The following is an 18,319-nucleotide window of genomic DNA, read 5'->3' as shown; positions in this document are numbered from 1 at the left end:
TAAACTTACAGTTTTCTACTAAACCTTGGAAACTATTTAATAGAATGTAATAAAACAAACAATATTTAACAATAAAACACATAATTTTTAATAACTTATGTCAATTATTAAACATACAAAATCATTTAATCTGACGAGATGTTACTTCTCTGATATAAGAGGCAAAAAATCTGGACTTTAGAGTTACAAAATCTTAAAGGTCTATTTATATAGGTTATAAATGTCTGCAGATTTAGTAATTATATTATAATCAACTTAATTATGTATAATTCTAATTAGACTTAAGCATAATTCTATTATTCAGAACACATAATATATTTAAGTCTAGTTAAAGCTTACAGAACTTATTAATGTGAGCTTATAGCTCATTAAATTCACATGATATAATTTCTATAAATAACAGAATAATTTTGTAATATATTTTTTTGTGCTGTGTTAAAGGTAATCGAGATCTTGTTTTTAATTAATTCCGACTTAAAAATATGCTGATAATTATTCTAGAAAGAAATATTTAGCTGTAATAATTGTAAACAATGGATAATTATTTATAAAACTGAATAATGTCATGTTTTTGCACACGAATGTTGTAGATTCATGGGTAGAAAGTTATTGTTGCAATGCAGGGCATTGTCGTTTATCGTCAACGATAAATAATAAGTGAGCGATCTTGGTTTATTGACAGCATTGCACATTAATGTCATTTCCTATTTAGAGAGAATGCATTTTGCACTTAGTTTGTCATACTCTACACGTCTTTTAAATAAATTAACAAACTCGAAACGGAGACAAATGAAGATATTAGATATTGCGGTGTTGAGGTGTAAGACACTTCTGCTTAATGCCAAGAATAAATTATATAAAGCGTGATTAATCAACATCAGAAGGTCATCGTGCAGCATAGCGCTTCTTTACTCGAATGAATTACATACACTTCGAATTTTGTTGACAGATAACGTCATTTAGTAGTTGGAAGAGAAAATTATCTCTTGGACGCTTCGATGATGCATTCTGCACATTTCTCAGACACATCACATTTTATATAATAATAAAGTTATGTGGCATAGATAGATGTCATTTTGAGATTCTAAGTGCAAGAACTTCCCTGAATATATTTTGCTCGTACAATTCTAAACCTTTAATTTTCCGTTCTTAAAAATAGCAAAGTTCGTCACCCCGATAAACTTTATTTGAAAGTACTAATTTATAAACGAATATTAATAATAGTCACGCTATATCTGTTGGGCATTTAGGTCTTAAAATAGCGAGTTCAATCGAGTTCAATCGTGTTCTGAACTTGCACACGATGTTCATTTGTAAAGAAGTCGACATTCTTATCTAATATTTAACATTGGGCAGCGTAATACCCATAGTCTTAAGTTATTTGACACGTTTATCGCGTAAAAATCCCAACTATGGGGACTTTCCGAGACGATAAGGAAGACAAAACTGTTTCCTCCGTACCTAACAACTAATGTAATCGAATTTGGAAAACCCAGTAATCATTGCCCTTCTCTATTCGGTAGATCCCAATGTTTCTACCTGGGAGGTCACCGTTTAACAGCACCTATTGGCTGGTAAGGTCGTTTGGGTCAGATTAATCCCCATCCATGTTTGATGGAGTCAATCCCCGTGGGGTTTCCTGACAAATGTGCACGGCCAATGATGTCTGACTCGAGGTGAGGGGTTAATACAACGAAATTGGTCTACTGCTGTGCAAGTGGTGCCAAAATAGACAGCAGAATAGCTTAGTACGCCTCGTTGTAAGTACAACCGAGCACTGCACAATCATTGTGTGCTTCATTCATCACAATGAGTTATATATCACTCGGCCTGCATTCTTCTACATATTTCATTCACTTGGATATTGACGTTTCATACCGGTTACGGTGAACTGTTTCCGCGTAAATCATATAGAAAAACGTATATATTACAGTCTTACAGTTCGTTTATATACTTATCATCATTTTAAATTAAGCAAAACAGCGAAATTCTTCCGAAAACTTCTGTCGTAAAATTTTATCCAATTAAAAATGCTGTTAATTGAGTACTATTTTGATACTTCTAGTGTAAAAATACTCAAAATTGATCTGTAAATTTCATTAAAATCTTATGTAGGACCACTTTTCAATATCCACGTATTATTAAAGCAATAATTAATTCGATATCGTTAGGTGGAATCACACATATCAGACACATAAACGTTCCAACACCATTTACTTAAATTTAATTAATTATAGAAAAAAATTGCGAGATATTTTAAGTATCAAATTGAGATGAAGTTATACGCCACTAAACATAATTTCGGCGCAGCCATTAAATAAAACATTTTAATGTTTAAAAAATATAATTTTAGAGCTTTGCAAATTAGAGCACGGACGTGCGAAGCCATCTGGAATCTCATAATGATAAGAAGATGCGTTACAAGAAAAGAAAAATTAATAACCTCGGCCGAGTTAGGGGCTCGGAAGCTCAATTAAGGTGCGAAGTGATTAAGAAAAGATTCTTAAAAGGGGATGAGCCATCTCCACCCACTACACTGCACCCAACTATGGCATTGGGCGTGGATGACGGTAGCCACAGGGACCGTTTTCTCTTCCGACGTCGGCAGTACTTTAATGACAGACAGCAGCGTCTACACCTCGAAATTAATGGTCCGTAATTATAACCTTTATTAGTCGTTTTATTTAAACTCTTCCAGCCTGAGGAGGATTTTTACGCTTTCTAGAACGAACGTTAAAAATCATTGCAGAGTCGAGCATGAAGCTCGCTCGTAATTTATGGTAAGTTTCCTTTGAGTGGACCGGCATCGGTTGTCCGGGGCCATCGGGATTAACGTTGGTTTTTACGGGCACTTCGCCGACACTGCCAACCAAGGGCGAAGAGACAACTCATAAAACTCCTAACCTATTATTTCCTATACGGTCCGTGATGCATTTATGCTTGTCTTATCTTCTTGTTTCTTTTTTTCCCTTCTTTCCTTCTATGACTCTGCGGGACCGTGGGCTCTTAACGTGATCGCCCCGGGTATACTTGTTGTGGGTGTTGGTGCTCATCCCTCATTTGAATCGGATTCTCGTTGGGATGTAGTCCGAATCCGGAACTAGCGTGCACCCAATCTTTATACATTGTTCCGGTTAATCCATACATCCTCCTGTTAAAGTGAATTTAAGCGAGTTTGGTAACTAGTGGAGCCACTTGTTGAACCGGTACACAATAGATTAGCCTGTAATTTAACTTATTATCTTTTAAATAAGTGAAAAAATTTAAATCCCATCTCGAAATTTGTTCATTAAACTAGAATACAGGGCTAGCTTATGACCATTATTAAGATGGGAACACTCATAGGAAAAATTAATTAATTGCTCGAATATTTATCCTTAGAAGGAAATAAAAACACCTTACCAATTACTACTTCGAGAAGTGATATTTCCCAAAGGAGATAATATTTTATCCTTTACTCGACTATATTAATTACAGGCTAATTCCTTACTAATTTATATATAGTCCAAGCACAATTAAATGGTACCGTATTCAGATCTATTATTGGTTTTAAGAACCGATAGATACTTCTAAAAATTAGCTAATTAATTTAAAATACAAAATTAAAACGAAACCTATTTTGGTAGTATAATTCTAATAAAATTCTCTCGAAATTTCACAATTATTCGAAGATTAATATTGTTGACTTATCGAGTATATTTTACATTATTTTCTAGATAAGTAATAAAATATAAAAGTCAAAATTAATTTAAAATCCCCATCGAAAATCGTTAAACTCGTTCCGGATAAAGAACGAAAGAAGAAAGAAAAAAGCTGCCACGACTGCAACCGATTCGAAATAAAAGAGGAAAAAAGAAAAAAAAATCTTTAACCAAAATGTGGAGTCTGCATTTCGATAAGAATGGAAAGAAATAAAAAAAAATCGGTCCTGTAGAAAAAAAAGTCTTATCTAATATCACTTCCAGATGAATTCTGAAAACGAATGGATCTTGCAGTATGTCCTAATGGTATGCATTTTCTCATCCGCTCTGCATCATGTATCGAAACTTATACATTATTCACAGACACAGAATCGAATGGAAGTTTTGCTTGCTCGAGATCTACTTCAGATTTTTGACTGTGATGCCAACTTCTATATTCTTCGCTGGTCATTACGATCACATTTTGGTAGTGTCTAATCTAACTCTACCATCGACCTCTCCCTGCTGTTCGACGTTAACTACTACGCGATTTTGTATATATTTTACGGTACAAATTTGCATGAAAATTTGATAAATATTATCCAATACGGTGTTCCGGGCTAAGAAATTAGCTTCTTTATATCGTACCTTAAAAAATTGGATTTATATGCACGTTATGAATAATAAATTGGATTTCTGTAAGAAGAAAAAAGTAAAAGGAAAATAATATATTTTTATCTAGCGATTTTTTGTTCTTTTTCGATGGAAGAAAGTATATTAAATTGCGTGTAATCTGTAAAAAGTGACGATAATTTTAAGCGGAAGGAGGTGTTATCGCGTTTGTCGTAGGGAGCAGATAAATTCTTGAGTGTTCCTCCCACCTATCCGCATAAATTCATTTCCTACTTTGTGTTTATGCCAAAATATGAGGCCATTTGCGATAGTGGCCAATAAAACAGTTTTACAAAACAAACGGATGACGTGGAGCGGTCCAACATGGGATGGAGAGACATTACCTTTTCCATAATTATCCTCAATCCCAGCGCGGCCGTCAGCTAGAGCACAGGAAGAGGATATATGCTGGGGAAGTACAGAGAGAGAAAACCAATAACATGCATGACTTGGCTCGTCTAACTCCCCCTTCCCATAAACCTAGACAGAGATTCACGGAGTAAGTCGGGAAATTGAAACTATCTGGGATTTGCTAGGAAATTGATCCAGACGATCCGGCCCTAGGGAAAATCCAACAGACGACAAGGCCTTCCGGAGACATCTTCTAGTCAGCGTGCCATCTCCTGCAGTCGTCACAATGTGTCTTCGCTGACACAAGCATTGCAGAGCAGAATGTGTCGCAATGCGTCCGTCTCTATATGTGCCACTTCATCTACCACTTCAATTTTTGAGATGATACTTTTTCTCTCTCATAAAATGTCACTTTTCTGTGTATTTTATATATTTAATTCGCAATATTCTTTATATCCGGCTGCGTATTAACCCGCACGTATAATATAAACGTATCTTCCAAAAAGAAATTTAAATACGAAGAAACTTTTATATATACGCTCATTAATTAATTATTTGCAACTTTTATTATAATTTAAATGGCATCCTACTCAGTAATCCGTGGTTAAAAAGTGTATTCTTTCATAATAATAATACATTATAAATTTAAAATTTTAATACGGGGTTATTTTATACGTCCCGAATTACTAAAGACGTTTGGTAGATATAACTCATAGTTTCGCAATTTATATACAGACATTGGTGTTCTCATCTCTATTCTTGGGACGGCCTCGGGTTATTTAGCACATCATTCTTATGAAAACCATCGCTACATCGCATCCATTGTGTAGAGAAGGGTTGGCATTATGCACGCACTCAACGACTTATTCGAAGAAGATTTTTAAGTCGAGGCCTGTAATTTGTGACAGTGACAATGAAAAGAATAGAGACATTACCGATTCACCACGCTTTACCAGGAAAACTGTGCCACTAGGAATAACTAATCGCTTGCTAGTTGCTTTACGGGTGGAGCGACATCTGCCGGTAATGGTGCCGTAATTACAGGTATCTGGTGGACAGAGGACAAACACCTTAGCAAATCGGTGTCACCAGCGGCACCCTTTGATCTCCACCCCTTACTTCATGGGAGGAGAAAAAGGCCAATCCTCTTCTGGTGGAGATTTGCCAGTTATTAATGAGCTTTCTTTCGCCTTCTTGTTTACAGATTTCTTCTCTTTTCTACTACTCAGTTTTTCTTTTTATTAAGAAATTCTCTCATTTCCATAACTTTTTCCCTTTTTCGTTGTTAAGGAAATTGATGAATTAATAAAGAATTTATTTAAGTTTAACGAATTATGCATGAATTAGATATACAGAAAAAAAAACATTTACTGTAAAAAGATTAACGTAATTCACAATTAAAAAAATAAATAAATAAATAAATGTAGACGATATGAGTGGTAAGAGCATAAATTAAATAATTATATTCACGAACTCGTCTAAGATTTTAGATTTTTGAACGTGTTTTATAGTAAAATATTATATCAAATTTTAAAAAATTCCTATTTTTTCGTCTAAATTCTAAAAAAAAAGATTAGAAAATCGTTTTAAAAGTTTCTTTTTTTCAGATAAAGTTTAGGAGAAAAGGAGAGTGAATATTAAATGAAAAAAGAATTTTTTTTTTCATTTAATAGTCTCCCTTCCTACCGAATAATACGAAGATGTGATGAATGCATATCAAGAAAATAGAGGAAAATAGCGAAGAAGCATAGTATAGAAATTAAAACAATCAAAAATTTTCTGCTTGTAATTAAAAAAAAAAAAAAGTTATTAGCAAATCTGAAGAAAGTGGCGATTACAAAATGTAATAGGCGGCCCTTTGAAAGTCCCTCATCTAGATTCCCCGCAGGGAAGACCAGTCTATCCTCACAGCTTCAGTGTTCCGTGTAATGAGATGTTCCACTATTTAATCTGTTTCTGATTGGTTTTTCTTGCCTTGCTATAGCATATGCCTTACCAATTGTTTTATTGTTCTCTGATATTCCCATTGTATTGTGACCGACATAAGCTTGATCCGACGTCTGGATTCGAAAACATGGGTGGTCTCGGACCACCGCGCGTGTACAATGACGTCATGTTCACGCCCCTAGATGATTGGACGTCTCGACCCATGATCGTTTTCTCACGCCTGGTGATTAATAGATGCAGTTAAGGCAATGTGACGGCAGAGAAGGATGGACTTCAGTTACTTGCTTGACTGAAGAACACGCAAATTTGCGATCTTGTAAACAAGACGGTGTTTAACCTTTGCTTATAATTAAAACTTTCTTAACAGGTTGGGTTTCGTTTAACATTTAAATGAACCATGATTTATACGCGATTTTTATTATTTAAACGAGTTTTCTGACATTTTTTATGTCGTCCGAATGATAATTAGATAGGTAGCAACCGGTCAAAAATATATTCGGGCACAGTTTTCCACGTTAAAAAATATATTAAAAAAAAAGTTTGCGTGATTAATAAAGTGTTTCTTCCCCCTTGTATAAAAATCTTCTATACCTACTTTACTTGGTCGCAGCTGCGTGTAAACAGAAAAGAGCTCCGAAGAATCTTTCAATATCCATGAGAATCTCCAGTGAAAGGATAAGCTAGGGACCGATCAGATGAATCCCAAAGGTAATTCAGTTTGTTGAATTCTGTCGACGTACTACCGAAGTAATTTGTATTCTCAGATCTATATTATGCTCAAGTATATTCCGCATACCACCCATATGTTTAATTTCAATCGAGGAATATTCCTAAACAGTCCTTAAAAGCGAAAAAAAATTCGCTTCTAAATGGAAAAATCCATAATATTACAACAAAATTCTAGACAATAACAAATTATTAAACACGCAAAGTGCACTTTTATACATTCACAAATTACGCGAAATAACAAAAAAATATATAAATAAAAATAAATTCTAATCCTTAAATTTATTTTTTAAACTATTAATTTGTTGCTTTAACTTATATTTATTTTAAATTATTATTATTTTTTCTGAGAATAATCTAACCTTGATTTCAATGACAGTTAAGATGCAACTTTCAAAACTCCACTAGCGAAGATAAATTTAAGTAAGTTATTAATTATTGTTATATTATAACTCATAAATTTTATTTTTAAGCTACGAAAACAAAAGAAAATGAAAAAGATCTTAAGCTTATTATTAATTTTAAAACTTGTCCTTAGAGCTCAAAGGAAAGATTTTTTGGGTGAAGGTCATGGTTAAATTACACATAATGGTAAATTATAGTCATAAATTTAGGTTGAGCAACAGAAAATAAGTAAAATTTATAAAGATTCAGTTAAAAATTTACACAAAAAAAATGATTAAATCATACATTTTCTTATCAGTATTTTACATTATTTACTCTTTAATGAATCGCAGATAATATAATTTCTCAGAATTGAACTTAGACCCTTAATTTTTACTAAAAAATAAAATCCCAGAACAAAAAAAAAAGCATGCAAAATAGATATTTAAAAGGTGGCCAGAGACAAGGAAAAAATGTTTATAAATTAAATTCATCGCTATTTATAATTGCAAATGCAACAGTAAATCTGCATTCCACAGTAGCGTGTGAAAACATTAACGAAAGGTGGAAGCAATAAATAATATTATAATGCCCATAAACTCAATGTATATTAAATATATCAATTTTATAAGTCTCACTCGATAAGTATAAATCTTATCAAAACGATAAGAAAAATAGGTCAGATCGAATAGGTCAAGTGGAAACTTTTCTAGGGAATTTAAAATTTTAAACTTTATCTAAATAGGTCTTTTATGTCTATACATTAATCCCCTTCTGTATTTTTTTTTTCGTGAAGAATATATTAATTCGACGATATAAACATAATAAATTTAACTTTAAATAGTTCTAAATAAATAATTTAAAAAAACAAGAATAATTAGGTCTAGTTTTAGATCTAAATCAATTCCAAGAATCTTCTTAAACTATTGAAATTATTTTCTACGAAATTGTATATTTTGTTGCTAGCGACTCCATTAGCATTCCATTATTTCCACACCTACACCCAGCGAGTCACGCATCACGCGCCCGTCACGCTTTATACCGTGATAAATGGGGTACGACCGATCTCTACCATTGCCGCACCCCAAGAGTGTACGCTTCAAAGGTTGTATATATTGTTAGGCACGGCTTTACCTATTCACTTTCCTCCTTTAATTGATTTTAAAACCGTTGCATCGCCCTTACAACTTAGCTAAATTATCAAAAATAATCTGAATATCCTCCAAGAAAATCTAGTGGACAGATTTATGTAAATTTTTTATTATTTTTTATTTTTTTAAGGCGTTGTAATGTAAAAATATAAGTTAAAAAATGCGTATAAAAATTAATACGATGACAGAAAACAATTTATTTTTTTAATAAAACTATTTAAGATATTTAAAAAAAAACTATGGCCACGCACAAAAATGACATTGTTCGTAACATGGATACCACGCGTTGGGTTGTAAAGGTGATTGCTTACATCTTGATCTGTTAAAGAAAACTAATTAATTATCTTCACAAATCAAATGACTACAACTTCATTAGGTAAAAATTGTTTTTAAAGGTCCGTCCGGATGTGAATGGGACAGACATTGTCTAGGGCGGTTTCATTAATACTTGGTTCACATCCAAACAGGCAAAAATCTGATGGATATAAGCCAGTCACGTTACATCTTTCAAACAATCGTTCTTTCAGAGCCTTGCGTGCTTCCACTTGCCAAATTACCCTCACTTTCTCTACGATATCTTTGGCTATTCGACACGACAGGTTTTCTTCGAAATTTAAAATTGTCTCTAAGTAGCTCTGTTGTTAAAAATGAAGATAGTCTTCTTGCCTTGTTAGCATAAAACACAACTGTAATTATTTTTAAAACTGTTTATTTTTGTTTTGTTTGTGCAAGTCCAACACGAACCAAAAACTGGGTAACTTTAAATTAACTACAATAAAATATAATTATTTTTTCTCTCTCTCTCTCTCCCTTTTTTTAAATTTATGGTTGAATATGCGATAAATTTTATTCGAAAATCAAAATTAATTTTTTAATAATTAATGAATCTAATTTATGAATAATATATTGTGTTAAATTACGCCATTTTAACATAATTTTACTTTCGAATAATTAATTGACTTTAATTTTTCAGTATGTTTTCAATTGAGTTTTTCCTATTTAAAAATAAACTATATTGATTTTTTTAAATAATTTTTCTCTTTAGTTATTATATTTTTATTATATTATTTATATTTTTTCGTATTAAAAAATGAACTTTTATATCGCCTAACTCTGTGATTCGAGTTTTAAAATGTAGGCGTATTTCTCTTTATCAGCAGATAAACGTAGCTTTCAAGCCATAAAATTTTATGGTTAATGTTACCTTAGGTGCCAATATGGCGGCTTGTCTCTGATTCCAGCAAGGAAACAGTGGGACGCACGTTCTAACCTAACCTAACCTATTCTATTAGTTTGGTTGCTAATAATTATGGTAATTTCTTGCTGGAATCAGAGACGAGCTGCCATCTTGGCACCTAAGGTAACATTAACCAATTTTATTTTATTTTTTATAAAATTAAAGACTAATGCATCGAATAGATTCTATTTTTTATTGTTTAAAAGCTAAAAACCTGAACTTTTAGTTATTATTATTAATTTTCTTTTTTAATTTTTAAGGTCTTTTCTATTCTCAAATTTGCGACTGGTTACTTAATTTTGCTTGCATTTTTTATGCTAAAACAGTGTCATTTACGTACTTTATTTACTGTAAAGTTAAATATTTAAGTTTATTTTTACTATTTATAATTAGATATTTTTTGATAGTCTTCCAAATAGGAGCATCTTGATCGTTATAGCTCTACACAATGCATTTATATATATATTCTACACAATTCTGACACTTTCTATTATATAAAAAACTATTCCTCGGTGAGAAAAAATCGATTTTTAACATAAAATAAGCTTTAATTTACTTCACGATCACATTCCGAGTTCGAGAATCATCCTGTTTTGCGAGGGAGATAGTTGATGAATCATTGAATCCAGGATAGCACTTTACTATTCGAAACGAACAAAAGATGAATGACAAATAGAAAGACGGTCTGCACACATACAATTGTCGATATTATCAGTAAAAACGATAACATTCATTCATACTAACAGTCTAGTTGGCTTTTATAGAATAGGAAGGCGCAAGCCTTTAAAAAGCCATCTGTCGTAGTCGTGTAACGATGGGAGGTCTTATAATATAAATCGAAATGTCCCAAATGTCTCATCGTCGTGAGCTTAAACTAGGTAATGTATCTGCAGATAGTCATCTTTAGTATCAACGACACACCTGGTAAACAGCGTACAGCTGTATGGACGAAGGGGATACATAAATCTTCTCTACTATTTTTTAACTTATCATCCGTCACAGTTAAACCAAGATTTAGTAACTGATTAACACCTAATTGACACAGAGTTAAAGACCTAAAAGTGTACAATTCAAATGTAAAAAAATGTACGAAACGATGTAAAAAAAAAGAAAAAACAATAAATTTTCCCACGGAATACTAAAAATAGATGCACGTGACTCTAGAAATAGATCCACCATTGTTGTCGCTCCACATTCGACATGTGATAGACATGTGTCAGAGGATGTGCTTTTATACAAAGACCACACGGCGTGCGCCGTGTCCGTATTGTCCGCCCATTGCTGTCAGACTGTCATGTACCTTTGCCAAAAAGTGTCAACCGACTTTCAAAATTGAGCTTTCACTGCGGGGACTTCTTGCCTGCAATACGACATGGATAACAACTATAATACTATACAATGGTGTTCCTGTGTGTGTGTGCGTTGAGAAAAAGAGTTCTTCCATGATCGACAGTTTGATCGCTAAAATCATCCGACACCAATTTTATAGACGTCATACACCTTAAAGTTCATAACCCTATGGGCTACACTTAATTTGGGAAAAGAGAAAACACTTCCAATTGTCTAAGCTGTTTAAGGAGGAAAACATTCCTTTGATTACGTAGTGATTTAAATATAATATCTAATCACATAAAGATCAATAATCTTTGAACATTTAAAAAAATCTGTATTTAAATAAGACAGAAATTTAGACAATACTTTTAGGCCACCCTATATTTTATCTCAGATTTTATTTTATTTATATATTACAAAACACATCATAACGTCGTCTGTTTTGTAAATACATAGGCCTACATGATGTTCTTTTTATGCACTATATAGAGTCTCAAAGAGGCCCTTTATAGTTAGATATTAATTTAAAATATTCATAAGTTTAAATTCTATAATGCCTTTTGTTAAATTTTATTATATAAATAACGATAAAATAATTTTTAGAAGTAAAATATTAGTGTATAAGTCGTTTATGATTGCTTTAACTCTACAGCGTACCGCACATTTTGATTTAATATTATATCTAAATTTACTATCTAAATTAAGTCTATTTATATGCTAATGACAAAATTATGCCAAAAATAAAGTCCAAAAATCTAGTACGGTTGCCGCAATTCAATTCATATCCATGAAAAATGATCACATTCATTAACATGAGCCTGATCAGTTCATATTACTCTATTGATATTCTATTGATCGAGTTAACGTAAAAGGGCCCCCAACAACACAATTTGTCCTGTAAATTGATATATAAATGGCCTTAGGGCCCTTTTACGTAAGAATAAAAGACATAAATTTTGTAACCATGCTTTAAATTTAACAAATAAACACTAACTTTAACTCAATTTATTTATTTAAAAGAATGGATAGCAGTTAATTTTATGAAAGTATTTAGCATCATTTGACTTAATTGATATTAATTAGGGTATATATATATATTTTTTGGGGTGTGTAAATTATATAAAGCCTTTGAAAAATTATATTTAAACACACGATCAAGCGACCAATACACGTGTTATCGATCCCAACAAGAAGAAACAATGTAGTCTTTGAAGACCTCGGATAAGTCTAAATTGGTGATAATTATCCACAAGGGAAAATATTTTTTTTAGGCATTTTTTGAGAGTTTATAACCTTCACGGCCTTATAAAAATGACTCAAAACCATTATATCGAATCTTATCACGGATTTTACGCTACTTTCAACAGATAAGATCTTATAAGAATCGCATTTAGATGCTATCGGAGTAAAGGTAAGTTTCGCCCCTAAAATCTTCATACAATTAATTTACACCTTATATTAGAGGGGTGCAAATCTTGCTACAAGGTAATAAACAATAGGAAATTGATGTATGACTCTTGTTCTCACCGACATTTCTATTTGTTATTGCTTACTAATCTACTTAAATAATTCATTACGGAATTAATAACCACTTATGATATAAAATGGGCCACATCGGGAGTATACTTCCACCTCATAAACATATGTATAGGCGTATATATATATATATATATATATATATATATATATATATACATACTTAAGCTTAGAAACCTGTAAAAGAAAAAGTGGGAAAAAAATTCTCGTCGTAAATGATGTAGTGTGTTTGATCACGCGAACCATTGACGCACATTTCCGCTGTGAAGGGTCATAAAAAAAAGTTGAAACAGCACATCAGATACAGGAAACTGGTCTCGGTATCGAGATTTAAAGTCACAATGCCATCTCGTTGTCACCCGTGGTGAAGGACTATTTTATTATCTGTAGCAATTCATTAAAAATAAAAATAAAGGCGTGACATACCCATTGGTCACAGAAGAATCTTTTCTTATTTCGGCGCTGTAAGAGGGTAGTAGCCTAATGGAATTTATATCTATTAAGCTACTAACTCGACGTAAGAGTTTCTTATTCAATCACGCGTGCTGCCGGCCTCACGATCTGTTGATGAAGGAACTAATGGGAATGGTGTTTTACCTCCGGCATAATCATTGCTCGGCTGGGGTAATTATTGGGTCACGTAATACCATTTAGCTTTGATTGGCTATCACGTAAACATCATCGGTTTTAAACACCTTTTGTTTATTCGTTTCTCGAGTCGAGTTTTTCCATAGTGTAGATTATAGTATTTCATTACCGTTACAACGTATTGGTCTATCCACGTGCCACTACAAGTCCCAGTAGGTAAGTCTGGCTAGTGTTAGCTCTGACACCGGATCATAGACCGCCAGCACAGCTAACGTGATGAATCACGAACCACTTACAAATTACATGTATTATTTCCTCTGACAAGTGGTCGTTTAAATTCAATTAGAAGGCGGACTGTGGGAGAGATGCTTCAGCCAGCGGGAAAAGGGGGGAGCAGAATGGTAGAGATGGTGGCGAGATAGACTGTCCACCTGGACCCGCTCTTCGCTCCCTCCCTGTTTTCTTGCCCACCTGCAAGACACGCGCCTATTGTGCTTCCTGCTTTCTTCCTTTCACACAAAATTCTCAAAACTTCCTAAGCGAGGTAAGTTTAACGTCTTTCCTTTCTCTACTTTACGATCCAGTATATATATTTTTGCAATTTACAGCTAAGTTTTTGGATAGTGAAACATAGAAATACAATCCTAATATCGTGTTTCATTTAATAAATTCAAGTAAGTGCTCAAACTAGGCTTTGCAAACTGTGTTATTTTAATGTAAAAATTTGGCTTTCCAGTTGAATAATAATCGATTTAATTCATTTTTAGAGTTTAAAAATCGTTTTAAAAAGTCGTTTCTAGGGTTATTTACGATTTAGATTATATAATGCGTTTTATATGACTATTTGTTGTAGATGAACGTGAGCCAAATTTTATCGTTTTCCATTGGTCTTAATGGATCCTCAAATACGAGCACGTGTCCATGCCTATTAAGGTTACAGGGAATAACCTTGACTAATTTCTACTTCTAATAACTTCTAGGAGTGCTTGGGTTGTTTCTCTCCTCGGGACAAGCCGTCAACTTTATCAAAAACCATTTGCCTGGTTGTGACTCTTATCTCTTTTAGGCGCCTACTGCCATTACACAGGTTCCGACATGGCAGATTAGCCGAATAGAAACTCGATCAGAATGTTCATAAATGTAGGATAGGTCGTATTCTCCGACCACTTTATGTTCGAATTCGTGATTAGTTAACTAATAAGCCACCAATTTTATATATATAGGCCTATATATATACAGAGTTGAAGACAAAGCTTCTAACTAGGGCCTATTATCGCGTGGAGAGGCCCGTTAACGCCCGAATGGTTTCTACTTTTTTTTCTTTTTAGTAAGGAGTCGAGTAGCCTCATACCGGGATATTGTATAGTGCTGACAAATTGGATACCTCAGTTTCTAGCTGGACTTAGCCCGAGGTATGAAGATCGCCACCTGCAGATTCGATGACGTATGGCCGCTTAATCCCAACATCGTAAAATTAGACGCTTTAAGTGAGACAGGGGGCCATCGTTGACCGAATTCCCTTTTAGGTGTTGGATCTTGGGTTGTTCTTTTACGATCGTTTTCAATCCAAGCGGTTTTTTAATGACTCGAAGTTTATTGTTGTAAAGACGTGATGCGGCATCCCTCTGATCTCCCATTTAACTGCCTTTTTCACTATGTGCTCATCAGAGCTGTAGAAGTCTACTTTCTACACTTCTAACGGGTGATATTATCAAGGAATTCACTCACGTGTTTTGATCATTTAGGAATTTTATTGAATTTCTTAAGAGTCATTATAAGCAATTTTCTATTCTGTTACCTGGTATGCTTGATCTGACCATTCAGTAACGGCTAATGGACGATTAGTTAACAAAGAATAAATTTTCGATTTTACTTTTTTAAATATTATTTTACATAATCTGATTATATAAAAGATTATTGGCATGTTAATAAATTAAAAATTAAGTAGATTTTATTATCGTTATTATCTTCGATGCTTAGTACAGTTATAGACTTTAGACAGTTTTATAATGGTGATTCGGTTGTGTATAAGCTATGTCTGACATCGATAGTTCTTGCATGGTTTAGAATAAGAAATGTGTAGCACTTTAGATGCAGAATTCGATGCTAGAAAAGTCCATTTTCCAGATGAAATATGCGTAGAAATTTGCACTTATCTGAAGAACAGACAATGTTTCTCCATAATGTATTTTATTGTAGCAATGATAGTGCTTTGTTGAGCTCTTTCTTTCGATTTACTAGTTATTTACGAGCTTTAGTTTGAATTGGAATGTAGTGTACATATGCGTGTTATATCACGATAACAATGTCACACATAACAAAGGAGAGACATATCATGCATTGATCGTCCTCATCCATAAAATGTTCCTTCCAAAGACATGAAATTGTCGTTATAAATTTCAGCGGAATCAATAGAAACTTAGTATACTAGTCTCTATCTAGAAACAAAGTCTCGATAGTTAAACTTAATAGTTAAATGCTAGAAATAAAATTACACACATGATTAAATTCTCTATTTCTTTGGTATACAAATGTATTTTAAAAATTCATTCTCGCTTATTTCATCGAAAATTCTCGAAGTTTATTGGTTATGACATTAATTAGTTTAGAAAATAATGAAAAATAATGGTAAAAAGTATGAAAGAAAACATAAAACATAAGGAAAATTTGAAGCACCCTCCTAACAAACATTAAGTGAAAAAAAAAATTAGATGAAGCATAAATTAATTTTATGAACTATAAAAACAGATAAATATCTAAGAATTCTCTGAGTAAAATCATTAAAAATATATATATATATAAAATTTATACTTTATCACATATTACAGCATCAGTTTAATCAGTACAAACTGGATGATGGAAGAGAGATGGAGGGATAAATATCCCTCCATCTCTCTTCCATCTTAAATGGTTTAAAGGAAGAATATATGAGCAGAAAACTTTCATCATACAAAAAATCATTCAGAATATTCAATTAATTAATTTACTAATTTAATTATTGATTATTTTTCTTCATATTATTCTAGAAATCCATTTCTAGAGATGCATTAGGATGAACTGAAGTTGCTCACAATTTGACGCTTATAAAATTATTAAAATACGATTAAGTCGAGTATAATAAATAAAATAAAGTAGAATATTTAATGTTAAAACTAATCGCAAATAGTGATAATTATGCTAATTGTAAGTTAGGTTATAAATTAGTAATTAGTTATTAAAGTATATTAGGAGGAAAAAAAGCTTAAAAATTTAGAATAAAGAAGTCGAATCAATTAAAATAACTTTAAAAGTAAAGCATGTGCATTTTTTAATCTACGAGAGCCAATTTACAGGGAGGAGAGGAGCGAGAAAGAGAGAGAGAGAGAGAGAGATGATGGTGGCAATATGGAAGAGCGAGAGAAAAGAAAGTCATCGGTAACTAAAATAATCCCTCGAGATAATTATCAGTGCTGACAATTAACTGAAAATCTAAAGATAAAATAAATTCAATTAAGACATTGCTAATGAATAGAATCGGTTGACGCTGTTTTGTCATTTGGCTCTAGGCCAAAGCTTATTTTACGAAAATAAAACGAAATCCGAGATTTTCTCATTCACATAAAATGCCTTTACATTAAAAATTCTCATCGTCGATGACGTCTTTCCGGGTATTAGAACGTGCACTTTTCTTCAGACGTCTCGAAAATTAACTTTTGTTACGGCATCGATGCAAGCTCGCTTCTACGATTACGTGTTACGGGGGTACATTAATTAGCTACAATATATTTGTATATATATATATATATATATAGTTTAATTTCCGAAATTATATTTGGAGAAACTGAACGGTTTAATGTAAAATCCAATCGTTAAAAATGAAACTTAAAAAACCTATCTTTGCATATAGAGCGCTGAAGATTACATACATTTTAGGCCCGTAAGTGGATCCTCTTCGCTAAAAATCCATCTTATAAGATTTATCCACAAGATGGCATCACTATCCACTTGATTTTTTTTACACGTAATTAATATCCACAAACAGAAAACTCAATACGGGACTATAGAATAGATCCACAACCACACAAAACTTCACAATTTGGAGATAAGTTCCGAACAATTTTTTTTTTTTTACATTCGAATTATATAAGAGCGTTACTTTTAGAGCCTTCTCGCTGCCAAATTAAGCTTAAATATAGATGAAAAATTGTACAAAATAATTAATAAGTCGAGTAAACTGCGAAGATAAACACTAAAAACGACTAGAAATTTAATATTCGGGTGTAAGAAATTCTCGAATTGCCAGTGATGTGAATATTATCGCGACATCTTCAAGCTCCAAAGTTTGTTATACCGTGTCAAACTTTGAGCCAGAAAGATGTAGAGATAACATTCTGTGTCTAGAACTTAAGGCATAAAATAACACGCAAATAAGTTTTATTTTTCGATATTAAAAAAATAAATAATAATAATAATAATAATAAATTTAACTAGACACATCAGAGTTATTAATACAGAGGTCATCGTAATTGATGATGCGATAAAAAAAAAACAATCCAAAAACTTCCTTGTGCTTATGAGAACATTAATGACCTTAACAATTACGACTAAGGTTGAATTATTATTTTAAAAAAAATAACCAAAACAGAAATGAATCAAGGAAAAAAAGGGGGGAAACCAGAGTTTGGACTTGTCACCAACCACATCGAACCATCCACCGGTAATTACGAATATGGTTA

This window comes from Centruroides vittatus, unplaced genomic scaffold, assembly GCF_030686945.1.
Source record: "Centruroides vittatus isolate TY-2023 unplaced genomic scaffold, ASM3068694v2 contig_439, whole genome shotgun sequence".
NCBI classification, from domain to species: Eukaryota; Metazoa; Arthropoda; class Arachnida; order Scorpiones; family Buthidae; genus Centruroides; species Centruroides vittatus.
The sequence above is the reverse complement of the archived record's forward strand: the minus strand, read 5'-3'. Positions refer to the sequence as shown.